Raw genomic sequence first — 22,136 nt, 5'->3', positions numbered from 1 at the left:
TCCCAGAGTCACAGGTGAGAGAGGTTCTCCTCAGAGATAAATTTCTAACAGTCATCCCTAGATATTTGTAGAAAACTCAGTCTGTGGCTTAAGGAGAAAAGTCATTGGATCAACTAACACAACTAGCCATGTTATAACTGGGACATTACTAACAGAGAGAAGAATAAGAGACAAGACCTCATTGCTGCCCCCACCCGACTGGGGCTTACATCTACCATAATGGACAGGAGGGACAATTCTGCAGAGAATGCTTAAGGGGGACAGCCCAGGAGACAGCCCTGCCCCCAACCAGGACCCTGCCCTCTCTGCAAATATAACCACTGGAGGTCTAAGTGCCTCCATCTCCAGATGGAAAGCAAGAAGCCACCTCCTATGGATTGATGGGTCCCAACCCCCTGTCCACACTCCACTTCCTGGCATTGATGATGAGGAGCCTCATGGTAGCCATTATGACAAAAAAAGCTCATTTTCCAGCTAGACAGTAGAGCTCATTTCTCTATTTTACCCTGGTCCAATGACAAAAGTTATTGTTTGGGGCAAATCTGGCCAGCCCCTAGAGTGCTAGTTTACGTGGCCTCTGGCCTGCTCTTGGGGAGACCTCCTCTTCTGTCACTCTTTCCTCATAGTACCTAAAACTCCAATGTCCCTGCTGGGACAAGATTTATGATCACAACTTAAACCCAATTTCTTGTCCTTCCAGGCAGCTATTTATGCTGCCCCCTCCTGCAGGAACAAATAGATTCCACAATGTGGACTGATGAGATGAGTGTAGGGTGAGCCTGGATGGCTCTCCCCATTCAAATAAAACTCAAAAATCCCTCACAGTTTCCAAACCCAATACAATATCCCTCAAGCCTGAGGGACAATGAGGCCTTATGCCTATCATAAATTCCTTAAAACAACAAGGGCTACTAATTAGTTACTCCAATCCACATAACAAATTAAAATTTTTATAAAAGTTAATTTTAAAATACAAGTTACAAAGTCCACATTTGTTGCCCTTAATGCAGAGAAACTAAAGCAGATACCTTAAAGCAACTGAGGCCAATAGGAAAAGGGGACCAAGTACTAGAGAAAAGGTTAGATCAAAAAGAATTAACCTAGAAGGTAACCCCCACGCACAGGAAATCAATGTGAGTCAATGCCCTGTATAGCTATCTTTATCTCAACCAGCAAAACCCCTTGTTCCTTCCTATTATTGCTTATACTCTCTCTACAACAAAATTAGAGATAAGGGCAAAATAGTTTCTGCTGGGTATTGAGGGGGGGAGCGGGAGGGGGTGGAGTGGGTGGTAAGGGAGGGGGTGGGGGCAGGGGAGAGAAATAAACCAAGCCTTGTATGCACATATGAATAATAAAAGAAAAAAAAAAAAAACAAATTAAAATTTTTATAAAAGTTAATTTTAAAATACAAGTTACAAAGTAAACAACTGGAAAGGATATAGACAGGTAGTGAATGTATTTTTTGAGAAGTTAAAGGAAAAGAAATGTTTTTAGATGAGAAAGGATTTTGTAAAAAAGGGTTTATCCTAAAGATTGTTTCAAATAGGAGGGATAAAGACAAGGCATCAAAGGGTTTAGTATGTAATATAAAGGACTGAGTAAGTTTTAAAAGTGTATAATAAAAAGCTTCCACGTGTGATAAAGTTAAAGTCGAATATAATCTAAGAGTTGCCTAAAAGATTTTTTGGGTCATGTCCAACTAAAATCAAATTTTCTATTTCTATAAAATAATAAAGGTTATCAATATTGTTCTGCTCTGCATAACATCTACAAAAAACTATTACAGAAAAAGATTTTATCAAAGAAATTATTTGTGTATTCTGTTGATCTTGTCAAACTTTAAGTACTACTACATCAGAGTTCATGTATTTGCTCATGCAAGGGTCTCTTAAATGACCACCTTATAACTGTGTTTGGTGTCTAGACTATATCTAAATATGGTACAAACATTTATAGAGTTGAAAGTGTCAGTTTATGTAAAATAATGCACTAAATCTCTCTTTTATCCAAAAGTGTTGCATTTAACCTGCGTAATGACAGTCAGACTCTATTTGCCTTTAAAGGTCCGACAAACGCTTCACAGCAACTAACCTAGACAGTTTTGCCACAAGAATTTAAAGACAGCCCTCATCTTTGTGGACAGGCCCTAACCAGAGACTTATTAGATTGGCACTACCCAGAGGTCACCCTTCTTCAATGCAGAGCCACAAAGCCCATTATCTGCAGTGCAACTGATTCCCTTTTAAAACTTTCTGGCCTCTGGGAATACAAAGTCTCTAAAGAGAAGGCTCAATTATGTCTCCCTCAGGTCACCTATCTAAGTGTGTTCTTAAAGGGACAGACTCATTCCCTGAGTCATGAGTGCATCAACCCAATCTTCCAATTCCCACTCCCCCATACCATAGGTAGTTTAGAGCTTTCCTGGGAGTTACAGGATTTTACAGAATTTAGATCCCTGGGTATGCAGACCCTTAGCAGACACTTTTTTATGCTACTCCTAATATTCCTATTTGGGTCTTAAATAGTGCATGGCCACCCATTTCTCTTAGAAAACTTGCCTCCAACAGACTCTCCTCTAGCTGACTACCTACCTCATCTTAACCTTCTCAGGGAAATTCTTGGAGAGAATTCAGACCAGATCCTGCCCCACCCTATAACAATTTCTGCTAAAGCAGGGGATCTTGTTCTCTTAAAGGATCTTCTACTCTCTCCATTGAAACTTCAGTGGACCAGCCCTCATCTGGTCATTCTCATGACCCCCACTACTGTCAAGATCAATGGGATCCCTCAGTGGTGACAGCTCCCAAAGAACAGTTAGAAAAATGGAGAAGGGAATTGGAGGACTCTTGAAAATGTGTAGGGAACATTTCACAGTGGTTCTCCTGACCAATGCCCATCCTAATGCCTATGTTTCTTGTTCTCCTATTCTTAAGCTTCCTCCCCTGTATCATACTACATGTCTGCTATAGCTAATCAAAAGTTTAGCCAGTTGTACCTTCCGGGATATCAACCTCTCTAAAACCATCCAGAGGACTGCTATGTGGGCCCCCACCAGGATGCAGGAGCCTGAGGATCCTGCCCTATACAATGCCCCCTGCCAGTAGGAGGCAGGTAAAGAGACTGAGGCTTCACCCCAATTCCTGATCCTCAGGCTCTAACCTCTACATTATTAAAGACAAAATGGGGGAATGATAGAGTAATAATATTGCCATTTTGTTAATTGGCCAAAATTGCAGCCCTGCCCCTTAACAAATTCCCTCCTGTAAGACAGCCCCACCCCTGCCAGAGACTACTGCACATGAGCTAACTTCCTTAACCTCCCCTTCTATAAAAGCCACTCCTCACCCAGGTTCACTGCTGTGCCATCTTTTCCTCAGCCAACCTGGCAGTTTTGGACTGCCATTAAACTTTGCTCTATGGACTTTAGACTTTTCTTGTGAGCTTTCTTTGTGAGAGGCATTTTTCCTAACATTCACTTTCTTAATTTCCTTCTTTTACACTCCCTCTCTTGTTAGTGACCTCCCTTTTGTGTGACCTGTTTTTCATAATATTTCTTGTATTTGTATTGGGTCTGTATTCCACATATGAGAGAAAATGTGCAGCTCTTGGCTTTCTGAATGTGACTAACTTCAGTTAAGATGATGTTCTTCAGTTCCATCCACTTACTTGCAAACAATGAAATTTCATTCTTTATGGCTGCATAAAATTTCATTGTACATAAATGCCACATTTTCTTAATTCCTAATCAGTAGTGGGGCATCTTAGCTGTTTCCATAACTTAGTGATTACTAATAGTGCTGCGATAAACATGGGTGTGCAGGTGTCTTTATTGTAAGCTGACTTACATTCCTTTGAGTTTATCCCTAGCAGTGAATTGCTTCCACCATGAATTCAGTAAATATGGAGGCCTCTTTGCTACTTACTCTTCCTCCAGAAGTGCCCTGGGAATAGTGTTTTACAAGCTAAACAGATATTTTTGTTGTTTAAAATGTGATTGCAATGAAACTTCCAGCTATTTAGAATTATTTATAACTGTGTTTCTATGCAACTTAAATCATAAATGCTATACATGAAATTTGTGATCCTCCATGTAATAGTTATAGAGTGCTTTTATGTACTATCAAATAATTTGAAATCAATTTTGGGAAATGAAATTTTTCTTACATCCTGGATTGAGTAGAGTGCTTAAATTAAGTTTTGAACTCATAATCTTAGTTTCATTGTTTTACTTTTGCCTAAATCCTGGTGGAGTAGACAATGGACAGAAAAGGAATGTGTGTTGCATATTAAAGAGCGATCAATATCTCAATGAAAAGAGAGTTCAGTCTTATTTAAGAAGCATTTATTCAGGGCTTAGAACTGTAAGAGTATATAAAAGAAGTTTTAGATATAATCCTTAACCATAAGATCATCAGTGTATGTCTTACCTCTCTAAAAAGATAATAATGTAAGATACCGGATTCATTTGGCCTCATATTCTTCTAAGGTCACAGACAACAACCTGCATCTTAGCCACCATTCATGTGATCTGCTGTCTCAAGGGAGTATTAAGAATCAGGGAAACTGCATCATAGCATTGAGAAATCATTTCCACTTGTGCTTTAAAGAGCTCTGCCTGAGAGAACAGTATTGTGTTCAAAATGTTTGAAGTTGGGAAGAAAGAAGTCTCTGCTTTTCAGTTAATATATGTGGGGACTTAGTGTAGATCCCATAGGATCTGAAACAGTCCTAGATATTAACTTTTTCCACAACACTGCCATGTTTGCTATCATGTTTTTGCTACAGTTTTGCACACTTTTATATTTAACAGCTTTCCTTCCAACTTTCAAATATTTCTGTGATTGAGTCATTATTGCTACCAGGTGGCAATGACAGCTCATGAATTCCTTCCAAACAAAACACCCGAGAGCTGGAGGTATAGCTCAGTGATATAATGCTTGCATAGTGTGTGCAAGGCCCTGGGTTCAATCCCCAGCACCAAAAATAATAATAATTATTTTTAAAATCATCTGTAATGATGAAGGGCCGGATTTTTTTGCAGTCCTGGCGTTTGAACTCAGGGCCTCACACTGGGTAGGCAGGTGCTCTACTACTTGAGCAACACCATCATCCCTTTTTATTTTAAATATTTTTCAGGTAGTGTCTCATGTTTTTTCCCTGGGCTGGCCTCAGAACATGATTCTCCTACCCATGTTCTCCTTTATTCTGGGAATCACAGCCATCATGTCTGGCTTATAAATTAATATTGAATCTCACAACCTTTTTGTCCAAGCTAGCCTCAAATTGCAGTCCTCATGATCTCTGACTCCCAAGTACCTGGCATTACAGGCATGAGCCACTGTGCCCATTAGAAGAAGATAATTTTTATGGAGGACATTCTTAAGTGAAATAAGTGCCTGGGAAGTATTACAGTATAACAGATGAAAATACAGGTTCTGGAGCCAGGTGTGGTATGTGACCTGTAGTTCCAGATAGTTTGAGCCCAAGAGTTTGAGGCCAACCTGGTCAACATATTAAGGAGACCTTAATTCAATGAATAAATGAAAGAAAGAATGAATGAATGAATAGGAGCCAGATCATGGGGGACTGAATCCTAGCTCTTTCATCTTCTAGCTGTGCAACTTCAAATAAGTCCCTTGACCTCTTTTTCCATTTCAATATATACAAAATGGTGTGAGTACTCAGGGTTGTATGAGGAGTAGAAGAGTTAATATATGCAAAGTGTCAGAACAGCAGTTGGCACACAGCAAATAAAGCATGTGTGTAGCTATCTTTGTTGGGTATAACTTAGCATTTCAGTACTCAGTCATTATTATCTATTCCAACTTTACTATTAGATGAAGGCTTTAATGAGAATGCTCTTGCATAACTTATCTTGAGATCCAGCTGTGAGTAGTCTTCAAAGTTAGTCCTTAATTCAGGTCCTTGAACAAGCCCTTGTAGGTTCTCTTGTTTTAGCAATGAGTTTTAATAACCGTGGCAAGAGTGAGTCCATTTTGTAATGGTTTTCACATTAGTGAAAGAGAAAGTTGTAATTTGCCTTTGTGGTTCTCTTAAGTCCTGCAACCAGTCCTTCCTCAGCCCTTGTCCTGCAGTACTGAAGAAAGACGAGAGGTTGTTGCATGTTCTGTTTTTGTCTTGAGTTGGTGTGCTGTATTGCCTTTGATTAATGAGGACATGAGTACAGAAAGACTTTCTAGGTTTTCTCCAGTCAGAGGGAGGTTGTTTCCCACTCTGCTAGAGAGTGAGTCATCCTCTCTGCTTGTTAGCTCATAAGTGGGATCAAGTGCTCTTCTCTCACTAATGCCCACAGCAGGCCTCTCATGTGTAGAGCTGTTTTCTGAAAGAGCATTTTGAAAGACTATACTAAGCAAAATTCAATGAGGTTTTTAAGCAGAGATTTAAAGTAACTTCACTGCACTAACTTAAGTATCTTCTTTTGCTATTGTCCCCCACTCTCCTCATTCTTTTATACTCAGTAAATAAATGTTCCCCACTCAGACAATGTGAAGTCAGGGACCAGGTCTGACCACCACTGGACTCTGGAGTTGGTAATGGGGTGTTTGAAAGATGAAGCCAGTCTGTTAGTCTGTTTGGCTAATTTCAGTTTAGTAGCCTAGCCTTGTGTCTGTTTCCCAGTTCCTCATCTCTGTGATGCTGCTCACACTAGTTTTTGCCTTGATTTAATTGGAGTTGGCATGACCCTATTGGCAGCAGATACCATTATTTTTTCTAACAGTGATTTTAATCCTCAGAATTACTTGCAAGGAGCTGCCAGGGCTTACCAGATTGGCAGAACAAGTGAGAATCATTTTCTTTCCTCCTTGGCTTGCCTGGGTTGGGGTCCTGGTGACAGCACCAAACAGGGAGTTGAGAGACCAAGAGGCCTCGTCCCAGCTTTGCTGCTGACTCCTGGAGTTGTGTTGGGTGGGTCACATTATTAGTCCCAACTTACTTTATTAGATAAAGATCAAATTATAAATGGAATTAACTTATTAAGAAGGATGCTTCTTGAGTTAGGGATTAACTCAATTAAAAAGTGGGCTAAAAGATGTTTTGAAACTTCACTAAAAAGATGGTTGTTTTTGACCTGAGGACAATATGTATCTGCTAGGGATTTTCCTTAGCCAGTGTTGAGGTATCCCAGTTTGATCACTTCCTCATCCTCTCCTTGACTTTTTGGAGAATTCAGAGAGAATTTGAGACCACTTCCTTCTAGCAAATGCTCAGGTCTAAATGACACAGTGTCTTTCTTTTGGTGTTGAAGATGAAACCCAAGGCATTGCGTGTGCTATCTATTACTGAGTTACAGCCCTAGTCTAAGCATATCCTTTTAATTGTACTCTCTCTCTCTGTGTGTGTGTGTGTGTGTGTGTGTGTGTGTGTGTGATATTTAGTTTGGCTTCCTGTTAGGTGTACCTACCTCGTACACTTTTCCCCAGCTTTGAAGATGCTTATCACAACTGCTGTCATTTGTCTTATGTACAGGTCTGTTAAAGTTATTCAGCTAATTGGCTGAGACACCATGAAACAAATCATCTATAGGAAAACGCCTCTAAACTGCAGCTGACGAACATGATCATAGAAGCCGGCCATTTTACTCTGGGACCCCAGAAACCTTCAGCTGATGCTGACTTCCATGTAGAATACATAGTTCTACTTAGGAAAGCTTTGCTTTGTGTCCAGTGCTCTCTGAGTGAGGATGTAAGTGGAATGTGTCAGCATTAACCACCCACTCTTCTCAACTACACATTCATTCCCTGACCTAACTCATAACCACTATAGTACTGACACATGCAGGGTGCTGGAGGAGGTAAAATGAGAGTGGTGCATGGGCAGTAGATTATAGAATAAAGTGAACTGGCTTCGAGACATCTAGCCTGTATTCAAATCCAAGCCTTATCACTCATTGACTATGTGACCTTAAGTAGGTACTTTTTTTGTCAGTACTAGGAATTGAACCCAGATCCTTGTGCATGTTCGGCTAGCAGTCTTCCACTTGAACCATGCCCCCCTTTTGTTTTTATTTATTAAACTTTTTTGTGTTTCTGGGTATTGAATTTAGGGTCTAGCACATGCTAGGCAAGCACAATACCACTGAACTGCATCACCCAGCCATTTATTTTGTTTTGGAGATAGGGTGTTACTAACTTTGTCCAGGCTGGCCCCAAACTCATGATCTTGCCTCCACCTCCCAAATAACAGGAGTTATGAAAGTGAATCATCACACCTGGATTTCCAACAGATAGCTTAATCTTTTAGAACTGCTTTTTTTTGCTTTTATAAAAATGAGGATGCCACTTTTTACTTTATGAGGCAGTTAAGAGAATTAAATTTAAAAACAGAACTTGACATAATCAGTGGCATTTAATTCCATATATCTTTCTTAATCCCAGGTCCTTTGATCAGTGATTTATGCCACTCACATCATACTCAAAGAAGGCAAACAAGATCAGTAATTCAAAACGGTGCCATTGGAAAAAGGGATGAAAGAATCACAGTTAATTGCTTGAGGAAGAGAAACTTAGATAGGAGCCAAACGATGTCTTGGATGATTCTAGAGAGAGCTCCCTTTTGGAAGAGGCTTACAGTTATTATATAGCAGCCCTTGAGTTAAAATTAGATCCTGTGGTATAATATATCCAGGTCCTTTTGAAAGTCTGGGTGCAGAGAGACCAACTCCTAGGATTCTGGAAAGATCCTGGCATGAAGTAAGTAATAAATGTCTGGCAAGGGCAGCAGCATGAAAAGGTCTGCTGTAAGGAACATTGCAGAGAAGAACTGACAGGAGCTGGCTACTGTTTTGAAGTGAGCAACTGAGCAGATATACCCTCAAACACAGCTGTAAGCCTTTAAGCCTATGTTTTGAGAATAGAATGGGGAAGAGAGGAGGTGTAGGAGGCAGGGCAGAATTGGGATGGTGAGTATAATGTAGGCTTTAGTAACTACAGTTTGTAGTAAGAATACAACATAAAGGAGGTGTGGCTTAGGTAGAGCATTTGTCTAGCATGTGGACAAAAAAAGAAAAAGAAAAGAAAGAAAAATGCAATAGAAATACAAACAATTGTTTGGGAAAGACTCACAGGCAAAGCAAGACTTTCATTTAGAAAAGTTTGCAAGGAAAGCCAGGCTTTAAAAGGACTAACTTATCAAATAAACATATAGGAAAGAGAAGCATTATGCAGTGGTACAGGTAGTCAAATTACCAAGTTTACAATTACTCCTAATAACCAGCAGTTTTCTCACACATATCCAAAGGCCAATGGTTGTTTTACACTTTGGCATTGAACAGATGTAAACCATGCTGTTTTGTTTGTTTGCTGTCCATCTTAGAGGTATAGGTGTGGAATTTTTTTCTTTTTCCGTTTCTATTGCTACCAACAGTGATATTCTGTGCTTGCTCATCCATTATGGTGGCAGGGCAGGCTGTGTATTTTGTTTTCACATGATGATTTACTGAGTGAGCATTTACAGCGTGCTTACTATGTGCTCCATATTTTCTAAAGTGTTCTTTTCCAGTTGTTTCAGTGAATAACAACAGAATGAGGTAGCACTATCTTTATCTTCATCTTAAGTAGTTAGCCCAAAGTCATTCAGGGTTAGGACTCCAAATCTCAGCACTCTTTAAACTCCAGCCACATGGCCTTGTTGCTATAACATACTGCTTCTCATAAAAACACAAGCGGTGTCTTAATGGCTACAACACATTTTATGTGAGCAATAATAAATATAAGGTACAAATATAAGGAGGCTGAAGAGAGGGTACTGGTATGGACTAATCTTTACCATAAATAGTTATACATAGTTGACTTTCCACTGTTTTTGGAACTAAATGCCAAAGAAAGCCAGTTGCCTTGGTTATGTATAGCAAAACTACAGACATCCAGGTATGCTTATTCTATGTGAGCTAACCTCACACAACCTTTCCAAGTTATAAAATAAATAATCTCGAGATGGTTAATCCAGTCTGAAAGGGCAAGGCACAGATGAGGACCCACAATGTGAATCCAACTTGGCTCAGAATTTCAGAGATTGTGCTGAGGGAAGAATAAAGTTGGAAGCTGCAAATGAAAGCCAGGAAATGCTATCTAAGCTTTCTGGGTGTTTCTGATAGCCATGGGGGAACAGGTTGAGGGAATTGTAGGGAGGAATAAGGGGAGAGAGCAGGATGATGATTACTAGGAATGTCAAGAAGATTCAGACTGAGAAATAGCCTTTGGGTCTGGTAACCAGGAGTTGTCTCTTGTCTTAGTCATGATGATTTCCATAGAGCATTATGAAAGGAAGCAAATTGTCAAAGAAGAAGAGTCAGCATATGATGAATCACAGTACTTAGCAGAACCTCCTCTTTCTAAGAGATTTGGCTGTGGAAAAGTTAGGAAAGCAGCTAATGGGGTCTCTGATTTCTCTTGTAGCTGCTGGGAATACCTGTGAGAAAAAGTTAGTGAGAAGTACTAATGGAAAATGCTGAAAATTACTGTTATTCTTACTGGCAAATGGAGGCTTATACATTTTTCTGTTGTTATGGAGAACTGTCAAAGTCAAGAGCTCTGTTCATCTTTTATTTTCTTTTCTTACCCATCATTTTTAAACCGCCTGGTAATTGTCATCTTGGTGGAGAAGAAGAAAGGCTGTCAGGGAAGGAATGTACCTGGAGTCTCTTAGCCATTTAACAAATCACCCACACCCTGATGTTTATTTTCATAAAAACTAACTGGACTTTTTTGTTCTCTCCATTCAATCTAAGTAGATTCTCCAATTTGGCTTGGATAGACTGCTCTACTCTGAGGGCAGTACCAACCTAGGAGAAACCGCAGAATTCAGTGGGTCTCTGATTGCCTGCCTGCAACAGGATGTGGGAGCAGAGAGCAAGAGGAAGGGAGTTGGGTGCCCAGGTAGGGCAAATGGCATAGTCACCCCACACTAGGGCATGAGTGAGATGAGTCTCATGGAGAGACTGTGCCCAGGACCTCTTTTCTGACCCAGCCCTAATGCTATCTTGGGCATACTCTAATAGATTTTCTTGGTCCAAGAACTCTTTCTGGACCAACTGGAAAAGTATCTGACTGTTCCTTTGTAGCTGAACTTTGAACCAAAATCATTATATTAATGCTTATGTTCATCTGAACCTCAAAGAGTACCTTTGTGCCACTCCAAGTATCTTCTCAGGCCTGTGTCTTTACAAGGATTTTCTGCACTTAGTTATGTCCTTTTTGGGCAGGATGATTTGCTTTGTCAGTTGAGGTCTCACTGTGTGCTCACTCACAGTGCAAGCTGGGTCATGTGCCATTTACCTCCACAGGACCCCTTGTGTGAAGAAGGTGATTTTGTCTTTTTCTTACTCTGAATTTGGTCAACATTTTGCTTTTTTGTCCTTTTCTATTCTGAATTTTTGAATTTTGCATTTGAAATGTTTTTTTGTTTTATCAAAGTAACTGTGCATGGATGTTCCCTAGTGTCTCTTGGTTATTTTCAAGTGACTGTTTTCCTGTGCCAGCAGGAGCAGGGAGTCATATGGATGAGGGTGAGAAGTATAGAATCTCACTGGGCTTCTTAATTCAAGCATTCCTTTATCCCTCCATGCAGAGAAGAACTTTGCCTTTGCTAAATGGAGCGTTCTTTCTGTGGTGGGAGTAGGCTGGATGTGACTTCTCTTGTTGCTCTCGGAATTTCCATGATGTGCTTTCTTCTTTACCTTTGCCAAAAAAATGTTAAGGGATGTCTCCTCGTTCTAAGTTGTCTCTCCACCAGCCCTCAAAACCAGTGCTTTCCCAAATTTCTGATTGCAACTATTTTTAGTTCTTTCCTTTTAATTTCTCAGTAGTAAATGCTGTCATCCAGCAGGTGAAACCCTCATTTAGCGGGGTGAATTTCATCTGTCTGACACTATTACAACCCCACTGCTTTTCTTCCTGTTCAGTCTTTGCCTGAATCACCATTCTAGTGTGGCCTTCCCAGATGGTTCAGCTGGTTTGGGGTGTTTATTTCTCTACTTACCTGCCAATGGAAATTTATAGTATTTCCTGACACCTAAGTTTGTAGTAGGGCTGGATTGGAATGGTTTGGTCAACATTGTTGATGTGTATGGTTTTTATGGGATATCTGGAGAAAATGGGATTTAGGCAGTTGGTATTGTTCTACATGACACTGCTCTTTGACTTCTATCATGTTTTATATTTAAGTTCTTTATAATAATATCCCATTTACATTCTTCATAAACACTTTCCTGTTCTTTGCTTGTCTTAACTTTATCCTACTCTTATTTCAAGGGCCTAATATTCACCCTGAATCTTCCCTGAGGACCTTTATTATAGCTTCTAAAAAAGGATTCTTCTGTCCACTGCATTGTCTCTTTCCGCTCCAATTGTTTCTCCCTCTTTTTAAAAACTTGTTTTGGAATCTCTTGTTCTTTTTAGTAGCTTTTCTGAACTGTCTGATATCCTCAGGCTGCCTGACTGTAAATGCTCCTAAAATGCCATGTAGTTGATGACAGCTCTGCTGTGAGCAGGTAGATGGGCCCTGGTGCTTGCTTTGAGTATGACTGGTTGATGAGCTTTGTCTTGAATACCACATTTTTTTAAAGCAGGTTTACATTAAAAGTCGAGAACTTTATACAGTATGAAGCTACATATGTTGATCTTATTTGACACTTCTGAGCTCTTTTTCTTCCTCACTTGTTGATAGAGTGCCTCACTGGAAGCCCCCTGTTGATTTAATTAGCAAATGCCAATTAGAATAACAGCAGGTTAGACTTGGGTATAAGTGTGAAACAATTGAACTCTTGAGAATGAAAATGTTTTGCTCATATTCTCTGGAGAAAACATACTTATAGCTTATTTCATAATGGTGTGAAAATACATTAATTGGTAACATGCAATTAAATACACTTCACTGTCAAATCATTATCTTACCTATCTGTGGTTGTTGGTGTTGGATGATTATCCCTTGATTCATGTTCATGGCAAATCACTCATCCTCATTGAGTCTTTGTGTCCTTATCTGTAAAATGGTGCTACTAATGTCTGCTTTACCCTCTTAAACAGTTGCAAAAATCAAATGTGCTGATAGGTGTGAAAGTGCTCTGATAGCAGAAAGTGCTACTGAAGATTACACTGTTGTACTTATTCTTATTACCATAATTATTTTTTCCTAGCTTGCTTCATTTATGCTTTTCTGTGGACAGTAATTTACTCAAAACAGCACTCTGAAATTGGAATCAGAAAGTCCTGCCTTTTCCATTTATTAGCAGTGAGAGTTTAGGAATCCCTTAATTCCTGTGTGAGCCTCAGCTTCCCTTTTTCACACATGAGGTTAGTTAGCCAGGATTGAGGTGAGGATCATGAAGGTACATCGAGAGATCTGTAAAGAATATTGCAAATCCTAGAGATTGTGTTTGTGATTTTTCATTTTCTCATAGACTTGTCACTTGTTCTTTTTAATATTGTAAAAAGGGTGAAAAATTGAGTATTAAAAGTATATATAGAATATATACTTAAAATCAGTGAGATTTGTGCTGAGGAATAGCTGTGGAATGAATGAGAAATTTGAGAGTCAGCAGAGATCCACAAATTATCTACATGGACTAAAAGAGTTTTAAGGCATGTTTTGTCCCTTTAAAACTGAATGTATGGGATCTGCATGTGGAACCCAAATCCATTTGTGTCAGCATGACATGAAATGAAATCCCTTTGTCACAAGCAGGTCTTAGCATACATAGAGTGTGGCTGCTCTCTTGCTCACCCTAGTTATTGCTTTGAGTAACAGTAATCTATTTTTCAATGTGTAATCTTTCTCCTTGTGTTTTATGTTCTTAGAAAACCACATGTAACTATTTGAAGGCAAAAACTATTCTAAAGAGCCCAGTGTGGAAGACAGAAAAATATTTGAACAACTGGTGAGTCCCCAGAAGATACCAAATGAAGAGAGCTGGTCACTCTAAAAGAAAGGAAGTATAAGAACTGTTAGTTTATGTAAAAGCATAAATTCTTTCAAACTGTCTTCTTAAGAGAATGAAAAATTTTTTCCTAGGACCAAGTAAGTACATGTTTGTTGAATGTAATATATTAACTGAAATCTAACATAAAAATGTAAAATGTTGTCATAAAAACATAAACAAGGTGAATGTATTATGTGATTTGATGCAGGTAAAAGTTTCCTTGTTCCTTTTATCCACCCTGAAGGGACCATCAAATCCTGCTGTTGAGAATGGTGAACCTATGCCATTAACAGAATATTGCTCATAAATGATATATATAATGTTCACAGAGTTTAGTGCCTTCATGTGCTCACTAAATGCTAGATATCATCACAATAATGGTGTAGAACTATTCCATTTGCAAAGAAATGATATAATCCATTTGCAGAAAGATTGGAATTAAAATAGGATAAACTGAAAATGGCTTTGTGCAGAGTATGTTTTTAATCATGGAAAAATTTTACTATTTTGCAGTACCTTGTTCCTAATGAAATTAATCAAAACAATGGTAACTATCATGTCAGAAGTTTGGCTGAGTTTAGCACAGAGTGGCCATCTTGCCTGTGAGATGTATCACCTGGATAGTAAATTGAAATGTCTTACCAATATTTCCCACCACACAAGATGGTTTGGAGATGCAAGATTTTTGCAATACTCAGTATATTGCTTCTGTACAGAGTGCTTCAGTGATCAATGAGATTCATAGAGGAACAGGTGGTTTCTGACCTTCTGGTTGTGGGTCTTTTCTTCCTAAGACTCTTATTCCAGTCCTTGTGGAGGGGCTCACCAAAAGGAAGCACACACCGAACCCAGAAGAACTGGAGGACATATGGAAGAAAAGTCAAGAAGCAGCAACCATGAGAAAGAGTCTAATAGAAAAAGGAAGAGGGAAAAAGAAGTGGAACATAAGAAAAAGGAGGTCTGCATTATAAACTACACTTAGGATCAGAGTTGAGATTTTTATTTGTTTTTTGTTTTTTGTTTTTTTTGGTTTGAACTGGGGTTTGAATGCAGGGCCTTTTGTTCACTACAATGGAATCCACTAATCCTGATGTGCTCAGGTCCACCCATATGCTCCTGCAATACCTGCCCTGTCAGCCTAGGCCCCAAGTAAAACAGATGTCTTCCACACAAGACAGAGACACCCTCCTCCAGGTTCTTCCTGCTTGGCTGGCTGGGCTGCCATAGCAACAGGCCAGGCAGGAGTGGCCTCAGGACTCTCCAAGTTCCAGGGGCAGTGAGCAAACTGTGACATCACAGCCAAGTCTTTCCTGATTTGTCAGCCCACGTGAGCACTCCCTCTAGGCCCCTTGCCCTCCAATCTCCAGCAACTTGTGTGGCAGCTTCCTGGCAAGGTACTCTGATCTGGAGATTGCTTTTCTCTTCCATATTCCCTCCTCACTCATTCAAGATTGAACTGGCATGACATTTCTATCCTGTTCCAAAGATCTCTCAATATGGAATCCACAGTTTGGAGAAAACAAAGACTTTCTCATGGTGAGTACAAAAACACCTCAAGCCCTTTGCAGGTAAATCAGCTAGGAACATTCCCTTAACCTTGGATGAGGCAACTTCCCTCTCAGAACTACATCTCCCATCATGTGGAAGAGTATTCATTTATGTGGATGCAAAATGTCCCACAGTGGAAACCAGGGGTTGTTATTTTAGGCTTCTGTGTTCCTAATTCAACAAAACATGGAAAGGCACACACTGGCTCCAAGACCCTCAAAGTGACCACCTGAATTCACTCCCTGCCAACAAAGAAATTTCTTCATTATGATCTGACAAACACACAGGCACATGTGGGCTATAGTCAAGGAAAGCTTACTATTTCCTATCAGAGAAATTGTTACCTCCTCTCAAGAGAACAGCAGGTTTCAGGAACACCAGAAACTATGGAATAGCATGAAGCACTCGGGAAGGACATTCATTTCTGCAAAGGTTGTCTGAGGGACAACAAAGTACACCTCCCATTCAGGGAACTGAGAACAAAATGTCAAAGTGACAAAAGACTGTTACTCAAGTGACTTCAGGAATGAACCTAATTTCTAGAAACCAGTGATGGCAAATTGAACAACAAATTTCACACACACACACAACTTAGTGATATTCTAATTGTAAATTTGTAAATGATTTTCTTACTCTCTATCTACTGTTTAGCTACGTTGAACAACAGCAAAGTCATTGAACACCAGAAACCGCATGCATTCCATCTATTTCCACAGGGTTAATGACAGATTTTGATTCAAGGAACCTTCTGCATCCCTAAGTAGTGGATATACTCAAAGAGTGTGAAACACTTTGTAGTATGAGAATGCATTAGAAAGAGCAAAGAAATTAATACACGATGCCACTATGAGTATTACACACACATGCACACAGTCACAAAGACAGACAGACACAAACCAACTCACACAGAAAAACTGCTATTTTTCAATTCATTTGGAATGATATCCACAATAGTTGAAAGCCTGGCCTTAATGTACTGAGTGGAAACATTCAGCACTAAAAAAGAAATAAAGTTAGAAAAACACGTGAAGTGACATCATTTCCACAATATTCTTGGAATGAAAACATACTACCACCTTTATGTCAATGAAGAAGGAAACCCTAATCCACCAGAGTCTATGCCTGAAGAAATCACTGGAAAAGAAATCATTTCTAGCAAGTCAGTGATACACATAGACACATGTATCATGACATCCGGACATACAATGGGCATATTCAAAGAATGCTGAATATTTCCTCCTCAGATAATACATTACGGTTCATCTTCAGAAGAGCAACGTTGAGCCAAACCCAAAATTAGTGAATTCCAGGAACCATTGCTTACTTGCATTATTTGGAACAGAGTACTAATAGACAGTGATATGGGAAACATTTTACAACCACCTACATGACCACACACACACACACACACACAAACACACCCACAGAGTGGCTATGTCCCATGAATATTAAGTATTATTGTGTAAGTGAATTTCTGGGCTTTCATCTAACTAAAGTATCTTTCAGCAGCACCAAAACTTCATGAATACAAGGAAACGCCAGTGAATCGGGATAATTTCTTCAAACATTCGTTGCCATGGTGATATGTACCATGGAGGTCAGAGAAGAACTGAAGTCAGGTAAACAGGTGTCTGGGCCTCCATGTAACCTCCTTCCACCTTTGCCAGTCTGCTAGCAGCACACCATGAGATAGGGTGTTCAGTGTGAGCCCCTGAAATCAAGACAGCCTGTGTAGCACAGTGAGATTCAGGGCGGCCTCTTCTGCTTTGTGAGATCCAGGCCCAAAGGGCACAAAGGCCTGTGGACTCTCCAAACCGTGGGGCATGGTAGCTTAGGCTAGTAGTGAAGAATGGATTCCCTCAATCCTGATGTGCTCAGGTCACCCATGTGATCCTGCTGTCCCTGCTCCATTTCACTAGGCCCCACTTAACTGAGAAGTCTTCTACATAAGACAGGGAACCTTCCTCCACCTTCTTCCTGCTTGGTAGGCTGGGTTGCCATAGCAGCAAGGTAGGCAAGAGATGCCTCAGGACTTTCCAAGTTCCAGAGGTAGTGAAACAAGTCTTTCCTGATTGGTCAGACTGCTAAGCACTCCCTCAAAATCCACCCCTGCCAGCCTTCAGCCACTTGGGTGCCATTCCCTGGCAAGATTTTCTGTTCTGAGGATCATCTTCTCCTCGAGTTTCCCTTGTCAGCTTCTTCAAGGTTCAACTGGGATGACATTTCTGTCCAATGTGCAACACTCATTATGGAGGACAGGAAGTGTTTCTGGTGGTGAGTACAAAAACACTTCAAGCCCTTTGCAGTGCTATCAGCCAGGAATATGCCCTTAACATTGGATGAGGCAATTTCACTCCTAGAACAATGTCTCCCATCATGTGGGAGAATATTCCCTTATGTGGATGCAAAATAGAGCACACTTGGAACAAGGGGAGTGGGTTCCAGGCTTCTCTGTTCCTAACTTCATCAAAACACACAAGCCAACACACTGGCTGGCAAGAGACTCAAAGTGATCACTTGAATTCAATTCATGTCGACAAAGAAATTAATTCACTTTGATTCAGAACTACCCTGGCACACAATGGGTATACTCAATGAATGCTTAGTATTCCCTACTCAGAGAAATTGTTACCATCTCCCCAGTGAACAGCAGCTTTGAGGAGCACCAGACACTGTAGAAAACCATGAAGCAATCAGGAAGGACATTCATTTCCACAAAGATTCTCTCAGGGACAAAACAGTACAACTTTCATTCATGGAACTGTACACATAAAATCAAAGCGAAACAAGGCTGTTCCTCAAAGTGACTTTGGACAACAGCCTAATTTGTACACATCAGTGATGGCAAATTGAACAAGAAATATCATACAGTCACACACACACACACACACACACACAGTGATGATTTCCTAAATGTAATCTCGTAAGCAAATATCCTCACTTCTATCTACTGAATAGCAATGATGACCAAGAAAAGAAGTCACTGAACAGCAGGACACCCTGGTGCAATCCATTCATTCACACAGTGTTAAAGAGAGATTTTAATTCAAGGAGTTTTATGCATGCTAAACAATGGATATACTCCATGAGTGTGAAAAATTGTGTAGTATGAGAATTTATTAGAAAGGCAAAAAAATTAACACACTATTACACTATGAGTACTACACACAAACACACACATGAACTCTGCCTATATTAAATGCAAATGGAAAGTTACCCACTGAAATAGCCCATTACCCTACTGTGCAGACACTTTCATGACTTCCAAAAGCATCAACTTAGAAAAACATGTGAAGTGACATCATTACCACAAACATTCTTGGAAAGAAGACATACTACCATCTTTATGCCAATGAAATAGGAAACCCTAATCAACCAGAGACTATGCCTGAAGTGATCACTGGAATTGAAATTGTTTCTTACAAGTCAGTGCTACACATGGACACATGTATCATGACACCTGGACATACACTGGGCATATTCAATGAATGCTGAATATATCCTCCTCAGACAATATATTATGGTTCATCTTCAGAATAGCAACGTTGAGCCAAACCCGAAATTAGGGACATCCAGGAAGCACTGCTGACTTGCTTTATTTGAAACAGAGTACCTAATAGACACTGCCATGGGAAATATTTTACAACCACCTACATGGCCACACTCAGACACAAACATACCCACAGAGTGGCTATGTCCAATGAATATTAAGTATTATGATGTAAATGAATTTCTGGGCTTTCCTCTAAGTAAAGTATCTTTCAGCAGCACCAAAACTTCATGAATACCAGCAAACACTGGTGAATGGGGTAATTTCTTCAAACATTCGTTGCGATGGTGTAATGTATCATGCAGGTCAGAGAAGAACTGATGTCAGGTAAACAGGTGTCTGGGCCTCCTTGTAACCTCCTTCCACCCTTGCCAGTCTGATACTACTACACCATGAGATCGGGTGTTCAGTGTGAGCCCCTGTAATCAAGGCAGCCTGTTCTGCTTGGTGAGATCCAGGCCCAAAGGGCATAAAAGCCTGTGGACTCTCCAAATAGTGGGGCATGGTAGTTTAGGCTCGCAGTGAAGAATGAAAGCCCCCAATCCTGATGTCCTCAAGTCCCTGCTCCGTTTCCCTAGGCCCCACTTAACTGAGAAGTCTTCTACACAAGATGGGGGAACCTTCCTCCACCTTCTTCCTGCTTGGCTGGCTGGGCTGCCATAGCAACAGACTAGGCAGGAGCTGCCTCAGGACCCTCCAAATTCCACGAGTAGTGAACCCACTGTGACATCACCACACAGTCTTTCTTGATTGGTCGGACTGCTAACCACTCCCTCGAAGAATCTGCCCCCTCCAACCTCCAGCCACTTGGGTAGAATTCCCTGGCAAGATCTTCTGTTCTGAGGATTCCTCTTCTCCTCCAGTTTCCCTTGTCAGATTGTTCATGGTTCAAATGGAATGACATTTCTGTCCAGTTCTATACAACTCCAATGTGTAACATGTATTTTGGAGGACTGGAAGCATTTCTGGTGGTGAGTACAAAAATACTTCAAGCCCTTTTCAGTGTCATCAGCCAGGAACATGCCCTTAACATTGGATGAGGCAATTTCCCTCCCAGAACAACATCTCCCATCATGTGTTAGGATATTCCCTTAAGTGGATGCAAAATAGAGCACACTGGGAACCAGGGGATAGGGTTTCCAGGCTTCTGTGTTACTAACTTCATCAAAACATGCAAACCAAACCACTGGCTGGCAAAAGCCTCAAAGTGACCAAATGAATTCACTTCATGTCAACAAAGAAATTTACTTACTATGATTGAGAGGTAACCCAGCACACACTGGGTATACTCGATGAATGCTTAGTATTCCCTATTCAGAGAAATAGTTACCATCTCTCCAGTGAACAGCAGTTTTCAGGAATACCAGAAACTGTGGAACACCATGAAGCACCTGGGAAGGACATTCATTTCTGCAGAGATTCTCTCAGGGACAAAAGAGTACACCTTTCATTCATGGAACTGAACACATAAAATCATAACAAATCAAGGCTGTTCCTCAAAGTGACTTTGGGCATTAACCTAATTTGTATACATCAATGATAGCAAATTGAACAAGAAATATCATAGATTGGCAAACAGAAACACACACACACACACACACACACACACACAGTGATGGTTTCCTAAATGTAATCTTGTAAACAAATATCCTTAATTCTATCTACTGAATAGCAATGATGAACAAGACAAGAAGTCACTGAACAGCAGGACACCTGGTGCAATCCCTTCATTCACATAGTGTTAAAGAGAGATTTTAATTCAGGGAGTTTTATGCATGCATAAACACTGGATATACTCCATGAGTATGAAGAATTGTGTAGTAGGAGAATTTATTAGAAAGATGAAAAAATTAATACATTATGTCTCCATGAGTATTATCCACACACATACACGAAACCTGCCTATATTCAAAGCATGTGGAAATTTGCCTCTGAATTCCCCCTTTACCTACTGTGGGAACACTTTCTTGACTTCAAAAAGCATCAAACTTAGAAAAACACGTGAAGTGACATCATTTCCACCAAAAATCTTGGAAAGAACGTATACTACCACCTTTATGTCAATGAAGAAGGAAACCCTAATCCACCAGAGTCTATGCCTAAAGCAATCACTGACTTTTAATTCATTTCTAGCAAGTCGGTGATGCACATGGACACATGCATCATGACACCCGGATATACCCTAGTCATATTCAATGAATGCTGAATATATCCTCCTTGGACAATATATTATGGTTCATCTTCAGAATAGCAACGTTGAGCCAAACCAGAAATTAGTGACTTACAGGAAGCATTGCTGACTTGCATTATTTGGAACAGAGTACCTAACAGACACTGATATGGGAAATATTTTACAACCACCTACATACCCACACACAGACACATACAAACCAACAGAGTGGCTATGTCCCATGAATATTAAGTGTTCTAGTGTAAGTGAATTTCTGGACTTTATCTGAGTAAAGTATCTTTCGGCAGCACCAAAATTTCATTAATACTAGGAAACACTGGTGAATTGGGGTGATTTCTTCAACCATACATTGCCATGGTGTAATGTACCATGCAGGGTAGAAAACTGATGTCAGGTAAACAGGTGTCTAGGCTTCCATGTAAACTCCTTCCTCCCTTGCCAGTCCACTAGCAGAACACCATGAGATCGGGTGTTCACTGTGAACCCCTGAAATCAATGCAGCCTGTATAACAGAGATTTCCAGGGTGGCATGTTCTGTTTGATGAGATTCAGGCCCAAAAGGCACAAATGCCTGTGGACTCTAAAAAACCGTGTGGCATGGTAACTTTGTCTAGCAGTGAAGAATGGAAACCCCCATTCCTGATGTGCTCCAGTCACCCATGTGCTCCCAATGTCCCTGCTCCATTTCCCTAGGGCACACTTAACTGAGAAGTCTTCTACACAAGTCAGGGGCACCTTCCTCCAACTTCTTCCAGCTGGAAGGCTGGGCTGCCATAGTAACCAGGCAAGGCAGGCGCTGCCTCATGACTTTCCAAGTTCCAGGGGTAGTGAACCCACTGTGACATCACCACCAAGTCCTTCCTGATTGGCTGGACTGCTAAGCACTCCATCAAAGGCCCCACCCCTCC

General features: G+C 40.4%; 1 pseudogene; it reads left to right on the top strand.

The window, feature by feature from the left end:
* Positions 1-14,910, top strand: part of LOC109703324 (chromodomain-helicase-DNA-binding protein 1-like) — a 47,298-nt pseudogene extending 32,388 nt beyond the window's left edge.
* Positions 14,911-22,136: the final 7,226 nt, after the last annotated feature.

Source organism: Castor canadensis, chromosome 18, assembly GCF_047511655.1.
Source record: "Castor canadensis chromosome 18, mCasCan1.hap1v2, whole genome shotgun sequence".
Taxonomy (NCBI): domain Eukaryota; kingdom Metazoa; phylum Chordata; class Mammalia; order Rodentia; family Castoridae; genus Castor; species Castor canadensis.
The sequence above is the reverse complement of the archived record's forward strand: the minus strand, read 5'-3'. Positions and strand labels throughout refer to the sequence as shown.